The sequence below is a fragment of the Lissotriton helveticus genome, chromosome 2_1, assembly GCF_964261635.1.
Source record: "Lissotriton helveticus chromosome 2_1, aLisHel1.1, whole genome shotgun sequence".
Taxonomy (NCBI): Eukaryota; Metazoa; Chordata; class Amphibia; order Caudata; family Salamandridae; genus Lissotriton; species Lissotriton helveticus.
In genome coordinates this window covers 2,031,650,459-2,031,658,515 of record NC_136059.1, presented here as the reverse complement: position 1 = coordinate 2,031,658,515, position 8,057 = coordinate 2,031,650,459, and positions in this window count along the sequence as shown.

The following is an 8,057-nucleotide window of genomic DNA, read 5'->3' as shown; positions in this document are numbered from 1 at the left end:
GCAAGGCTGCCTCCGATCCTCGCAATACTAGCAGCCCAGTCCACTGCCACCCGACCAGAGCATGTGGGGAAAGCTTGGCTTTCCCCCAGCTGCCACATCTGAGTCTCTCTGGGGTCCCCCAGTCTCCCAAACCCTAAATGCTAAGGAGGGCGGGCGTGGGGAATGCCTACATGAAAGGACTGCAATTGCAAAAACAACAAGTGATGGACTGAATGTGGATCAATGTCACACACTCCCCCAGTCAAAAGATCTGAAAGGACTGGCCAACAGCAAAAGGGACTTACGCAATAAGGTAGTATTCCCTAAGTGCACAATTGACTAATTAACTTTTCAGGGTCAGCAAAACTAAATACCAGACTCCCAGCCAGAAAATGAGAGGCAGCTCAACAGAGTTGATTAATCTGACTGGTAGTGCACAATATTTGTGGTACCAATCAGGGGTCACTAAATCAACTTAGTCCATTTGTTTGTTAGCCTCTTCTAACCTCCAGTCCTCAGTGATATGTGGTAACATATGCCTTCATCAAGTGCGTAGCATAGGTACTTTCCATCTGTTTGGAGGCATGCCTCTATCGCCTTGTAGCACTGCGGCCTGTATGCCATTCACAGGTTTGATGGAGAAAAGTGGCAATACTACACCAAGGCCCTGATTGGCAGAGGCTCCCAAGGGCAATCTCCAGCTAAATGTGGGAGAAGGCGAGGTGTGGCATGCCATCCCCAGTCTATGTGATGAAGGCTGGGCACACCTTATGTCTAGGTTTGTTTAACTCAATTACACTGTTCTAGTTATGCGTGCTGCTTAGGTTAGCACGATGTCCCTATCGTGCTACTACGATACTAACAAAAACCAAGCGAAAACGCTTGACCTAATGCGCACTGTTGCACTTCCAGCTGGGGTGCTACTATTTATGTTATAAACTTAAATTTTACAATTGATAAACAACATAACTTTTAAATGATCAAAACCATCATAGTGTTGTAACATTCATAGTTATTTACTTTCCGTTTCCAAAAGTAAGACATTTAGTGACCAATTGTAAACATCATTGGATTACATGTCAAACATTTCATTGTTAAGACATTAACATTTTTAACTTATTTTCGACACCCGCCCTATGCATTTCGGGCCCCTTGGCCCTTCTTCAGGGGCTGTGTCTGGAAAAAATCAGAACAAATCATATCATAGATTACGGTCCTTCAATAATGTAGAGCGTACAGTCAAAGACTAATTTACAGAATGAATCTATGCTCAACTGCTTGAATGCATGTAGTTGGGACGAAAATGACTGAGAGAATCTTGAAAAACGTCAAAGTGGACAGGGTGAAAATTTACTAAACCATGTTGTGATATGTATAAAGGGTGAAGAAAAACAAGAGGGAAAAGAAAACATGAAGACCTTGTACCTCACTCTGTGCCCTCGTAACCCGGGGGGGATAAATATGCACCTGTGTCATGCACTCGTAACCAAATAGCAACCATTTCTCTCCGGTTACTGACCTTGATTCTATGTAAACCTGGAGTCGATAATGTCCCGCTGTGCGTATTATGATTTAGGGGCTGGTTGTGAAATGTACATAAACGTCACAGCGTGGTCACTTCTCAGTATTTTACAATGCGTGTTACAAAATTTTTTGGGGAAAAATGTTATAAGCCTGTCATACCTAAAGTTATGCGTGTTGCTCGTGGTCGGTCATAGAAGGTTGGCCGCGTTACATCTAAAACCGCTTCATTGGGTAGATCCTCGTGCTAAAAAATGCGGAGAACAGCGTTCAGTAACGATTACGTAAATGTTGCGTAAATGAAGAATGGCTTTAGCGGCTGTCGGAGTGTGGCTTACCTAATGTTTGTGAGATATCTCCGATGACCTCAACCGGAAAACGCCTAGATTCTGACTGGCTTCAGGATGAAGGGTCGCACATGCGTGTGCGGTACATATAGTTATGATACTAAAAACGGACTCGGGTCGGTGTTCCAGGTTTCTTAAGTATAAACGTCCGCCATCTTAAGCTGGCGATGTGTCTACTGAGTGACTATTCTACACGGGATAAGGGTGTGTAAATAGAGACAGGATGAAAAGGTGCAAGAAAAATATGTTGTATGGGTGTATAAAAGAATCAGTCTTCATAGCCATGCAAACAACTGTTAACATCTTATAGCATGTCTACATCATTACTTTCACAATCTTACTGTGCATGTAGAATACAGATCGCACGCAGGCGACTTATGAGCAATAGTTATAAATAACATCCTAGATCTACTCGATCATTGATCCCTTTGGGATCTTGAGAATCTAGTTTCCTTATCCAAAACACTTCCCTTTGAAGCAATGTTTTTGTCATGTCCTTACCAGGGGTGGGATTAACTACCTCGAGCACCAGGAATTTTAACTGTGCTATAGTGTGTCTATTATTGGTCCAGTGTACCGCTAAGCTGCTGTTGGGATTATTGTTGCGTATAGTGCTTTTATGTTCTGATATACGTGTTTTTATCTTCCGTTCTGTTTTGCCCACATACAGAAGCCCGCAGGGACATTTTATAGCATATATCAAATTCATAGAATTGCAGTCTGCATTGTGTCTGGTTTTAATAGGTTCCCCTGTGTGGGGGTGCTTTACATTGTCACTTACTATTACGTTATTGCACTGTACGCAATTATGACATTTCCTAGTTCCTCGATAGGTTTCTTGAGGGTTCGTTGTTGCTGATTTTAACATTTCTTTAATATTTCTTGATCTTTTATATGCAAAAATAGGTCTTTCTTTGAATTGTCCTTGAAAGTCATTTTCATTGCTTAGCAGGTCCCAATGCTGATTGATACTCTTTTTAATTTCTCGGGAACTGGTGGAATATTTTGATACAAAAACTTGGCGTTTCTTCTCTGGTTTAGTTGTGGATGTTAGTAATGATTCCCTGGTTTTTTCTGCTACTTTGTGTTTAGTGTCCTCCAAGAGTGCCACGGGATATTTTTTATCCAGGCATTTCTCTGTAATGATTTCCAAATTTTTCTCTAATGATTGCGTATCTGTGCATATCCTTTTGGCTCTTAGCATCTGTGAATATGGCAAGTTTTCAATTAAGTTTCTTGGATGAAAGCTGCTATACATCAAAGCTGTGTTTTTGTCTGTTGTTTTGTGGTATACCTCAGTCTGAATTTCCATTTCATCTATTTTTACTAAAACATCCAAGAAAGGAATCCTCGTGTTGTCTATGGTTTTAGTGAACTGCAAGTTTTCATCCAGTGTATTGAGTTGCAGTATTTTCTGTTCAAGCAGTTCTTTACTGTTGTGCCATATTAAGAAGATGTCGTCGATGTAGCGACAATACAAGGTTACATTTGCCATCCATTGTTCATCTGCTAGTAAGAAGGTTTCTTCAAATTTCGCAATATAGGTATTAGCGTATGCAGGCGCTCCGGAAAATCCCATGGATGTTCCTTTATTCTGTAAAAAGAACTCGTTCTCATGTTTGAAATATCCGTGGTGAAGGCAAAAATGTAAAAGTTCCAATAGGAAAACTTTGTCAGCTCTAAGTTCATCTTGTTTCAATAAGGCCCATTCAACCGCTTCAATTCCTCCTGTGTGTGGAATAGAGGTGTACAGTGCTCTTACATCCAAAGAACACATTATCATACCTTTTCTGAGTTGAACTGTGGCTAGTCTTTGTAGAAAATGAGTCGTGTCTTTGGTGTATGAGTACCAGGTTTGTACGAAGGGTTGCAAAAAGTGATCCAGATATTTACCCAGAGGTTCAAAGATAGTGCCACACCCGGCGACTATGGGACGGAAAGGTGGTTTCTAAAGGTCTTTATGGATCTTTGGCAGCATGTATATGCTCGGTTGTTTGGGGTGCTGCACTGTTAAAAATTGTCTAGTTTTAACTGAGATCCATTTCATGTTTTCGGCTTGATCCAATATTTGGTTGAGGGTTTTTTTCAAGTCGTCAATCGGATCTTTGTCCAATTTAAGATAAATTTCTGTGTCATTGATATGCTCTTTAATACTATTATCATAGAACTTCTGATCCATGACAACAATGGCTCCTCCTTTGTCTGCTCTCTCGATCCGAATGTTAGAATTTTCAGCTAGGTCTTTCAAGGCTTGTCTTTCTTGTTTGGAGAAATTCATGGGTTTCTTTTTCCATGTGTTGATTTTCTTTATGTCATTTAATACTAACCTTTCAAAAGCATCTAGTATCTTATGCGATGTTGGGGCTATGAAGGTAGATTTGGGTTTAAATACCTCAAATTCTGGTTCGTCATTAGTTGCTCCTGAGTCCGGAATGTTCATAAAGAAATATCTCAAACGTAATACTCTCATGAATTTAAAAAAATCAATTTCAGTTTCAAGTTGGTTAGTGTGATATGTTGGTACGTAATTGAAACCTTTATTCAGTGCTTTGATTTGTTGGTTACTTATAGCTTGAGTGGAAATATTCACCACTATGTTAGTTTTGTGCTCCTCAGGTTTGGTTTTGATATTTCTTTTGCCTCGCCTTGTTTTCCTTTTGGTTTTCCAGGTGGTTGGCTTGAATCCCCGTCCTGTTGAGAAAAAGACGTTTTACTACCTGATGCTCCTCCTGTGCTAGATTCTCCTACTGCTCCAGTAGTTTTCTCTGTGGTTTCTACAATTGGAGGTGCTCTCGTGGTGCGGGTTTCACTTTCTGAGGTCACACTTTCTTGGGATGAAGTGTTGGTCGTTTTTTTAAAGTATGTTCTCCTTTGGGCGTACACTTCTGCCCACGTGTACACCTCATTCAACTTATAATCTAAGGTGTCACGTTTGTACTTCCTAAGTTTGCCTTCTTGTATGTCTTTAGTGTATACGTCTAGTCTTGCATTCATATCTTCTAAAAATGTTGACCAATCTAAAGAATCCATCCGACTTTCTAGATCAGTTTCTATCAAAGCAATCTCTTCTGTGATTTCTTTAATTACTACTGCTAATTCTTCAATTAGTAGAAGTAGCAAATCTAGTGAACACTTATTCAGTATAGCGTACCATTTGTCCATAAAGTCCTTTTTAGTGTGGAACCTAAATAACATTGGTTTGATGGGCATCCTCAATCCTCTCGGGATTCTTTTGGCTCGGTGGTATTGCACCAGAGTTGACGCGTGCAGTCGCTGGTTCAGTTGTCTGAATTAGAGTCCACAGGGCAGGAGCACCCATATTACAAAATGTCATTTGACGCCATCACTGGCTTAACAGAGAACAGAGCGAACACCAATACACTAATGAACAGGCCAAAGAAATATATTTATTAATAGAAGATATACGTTCCTTCAACGTGCAGGGAAGCAGTCTTCCTCAACAATTAAAACAATTAGAATTCTTGACAAAAAGACAACTGAACCAGCGACTGCACACGTCAACTCTGGTGCAATACCACCGAGCCAAAAGAATCCCGAGAGGATTGAGGATGCCCATCAAACCAATGTTATTTAGGTTCCACACTAAAAAGGACTTTATGGACAAATGGTACGCTGTACTGAATAAGTGTTCTCTAGATTTGATACTTCTACTAATTGAAGAATTAGCAGTAGTAATTAAAGACATCACAGAAGAGATTGCTTTGATAGAAACTGATCTAGAAAGTCGGATGGATTCTTCAGATTGGTCAACATTTTTAGAAGATATGAATGCAAGACTAGACGTATACACTAAAGACATACAAGAAGGCAAACTTAGGAAGTACAAACGCGACACCTTAGATTATAAGTTGAATGAGGTGTACATGTGGGCAGAAGTGTACGCCCAAAGGAGAACATACTTTAAAAAAACGACCAACACTTCATCCCAAGAAAGTGCGACCTCAGAAAGTGAAACCCGCACCACGAGAGCACCTCCAATTGTAGAAACCACAGAGAAAACTACTGGAGCAGTAGGAGAATCTAGCACAGGAGGAGCATCAGGTAGTAAAACGTCTTTTTCTCAACAGGACGGGGATTCAAGCCAACCACCTGGAAAACCAAAAGGAAAACAAGGCGAGGCAAAAGAAATATCAAAACCAAACCTGAGGAGCACAAAACTAACATAGTGGTGAATATTTCCACTCAAGCTATCAGTAACCAACAAATCAAAGCACTGAATAAAGGTTTCAATTACGTACCGACATATCACACTAACCAACTTGAAACTGAAATTGATTTTTTTTTTAATTCATGAGAGTATTACGTTTGAGATATTTCTTTATGAACATTCCGGACTCAGGAGCAACTAATGACGAACCAGAATTTGAAGAATTTAAACCCAAATCTACCTTCATAGCCCCAACATCGCATAAGATACTAGATGCTTTTGAAAGGTTAGTATTAAATGACATAAAGAAAATCAACACATGGAAAAAGAAACCCATGAATTTCTCCAAACAAGAAAGACAAGCCTTGAAAGACCTAGCTGAAAATTCTAACATTCGGATCGAGAGAGCAGACAAAGGAGGAGCCATTGTTGTCATCGATCAGAAGTTCTATGATAATAGTATTAAAGAGCATATCAATGACACAGAAATGTATCTTAAATTGGACAAAGATCCGATTGACGACTTGAAAAAAACCCTCAACCAAATATTGGATCAAGCCGAAAACATGAAATGGATCTCAGCTAAAACTAGACAATTTTTAACAGTGCAGCACCCCAAACAACCGAGCATATACATGCTGCCAAAGATCCATAAAGACCTTCAGAAACCACCTTTCCGTCCCATAGTCGCCGGGTGTGGCACTATCTTTGAACCTCTGGGTAAATATCTGGATCACTTTTTGCAACCCTTCGTACAAACCTGGTACTCATACACCAAAGACACGACTCATTTTCTACAAAGACTAGCCACAGTTCAACTCAAAGAAGGTATGATAATGTGTACTTTGGATGTAAGAGCACTGTACACCTCTATTCCACACACAGGAGGAATTGAAGCGGTTGAATGGGCCTTATTGAAACAAGATGAACTTAGAGCTGACAAAGTTTTCCTATTGGAACTTTTACATTTTTGCCTTCACCACGGATATTTCAAACATGAGAACGAGTTCTTTTTACAGAATAAAGGAACATCCATGGGATTTTCCGGAGCGCCTGCATACGCTAATACCTATATGGCGAAATTTGAAGAAACCTTCTTACTGGCAGATGAACAATGGATGGCAAATGTAACCTTGTATTGTCGCTACATCGACGACATCTTCTTAATATGGCACAACAGTAAAGAACTGCTTGAACAGAAAATACTGCAACTCAATACACTGGATGAAAACTTGCAGTTCACTAAAACCATAGACAACACGAGGATTCCTTTCTTGGATGTTTTAGTAAAAATAGATGAAATGGAAATTCAGACTGAGGTATACCACAAAACAACAGACAAAAACACAGCTTTGATGTATAACAGCTTTCATCCAAGAAACTTAATTGAAAACTTGCCATATTCACAGATGCTAAGAGCCAAAAGGATATGCACAGATACGCAATCATTAGAGAAAAATTTGGAAATCATTACAGAGAAATACCTGGATAAAAAATATCCCGTGGCACTCTTGGAGGACACTAAACACAAAGTAGCAGAAAAAACCAGGGAATCATTACTAACATCCACAACTAAACCAGAGAAGAAACGCCAAGTTTTTGTATCAAAATATTCCACCAGTTCCCGAGAAATTAAAAAGAGTATCAATCAGCATTGGGACCTGCTAAGCAATGAAAATGACTTTCAAGGACAATTCAAAGAAAGACCTATTTTTGCATATAAAAGATCAAGAAATATTAAAGAAATGTTAAAATCAGCAACAACGAACCCTCAAGAAACCTATCGAGGAACTAGGAAATGTCATAATTGCGTACAGTGCAATAACGTAATAGTAAGTGGCAATGTAAAGCACCCCCACACAGGGGAAACTATTAAAACCAGACACAATGCAGACTGCAATTCTATGAATTTGATATACGCTATAAAATGTCCCTGCGGGCTTCTGTATGTGGGCAAAACAGAACGGAAGATAAAAACACGTATATCAGAACATAAAAGCACTATACGCAACAATAATCCCAACAGCAGCTTAGCGGTACAC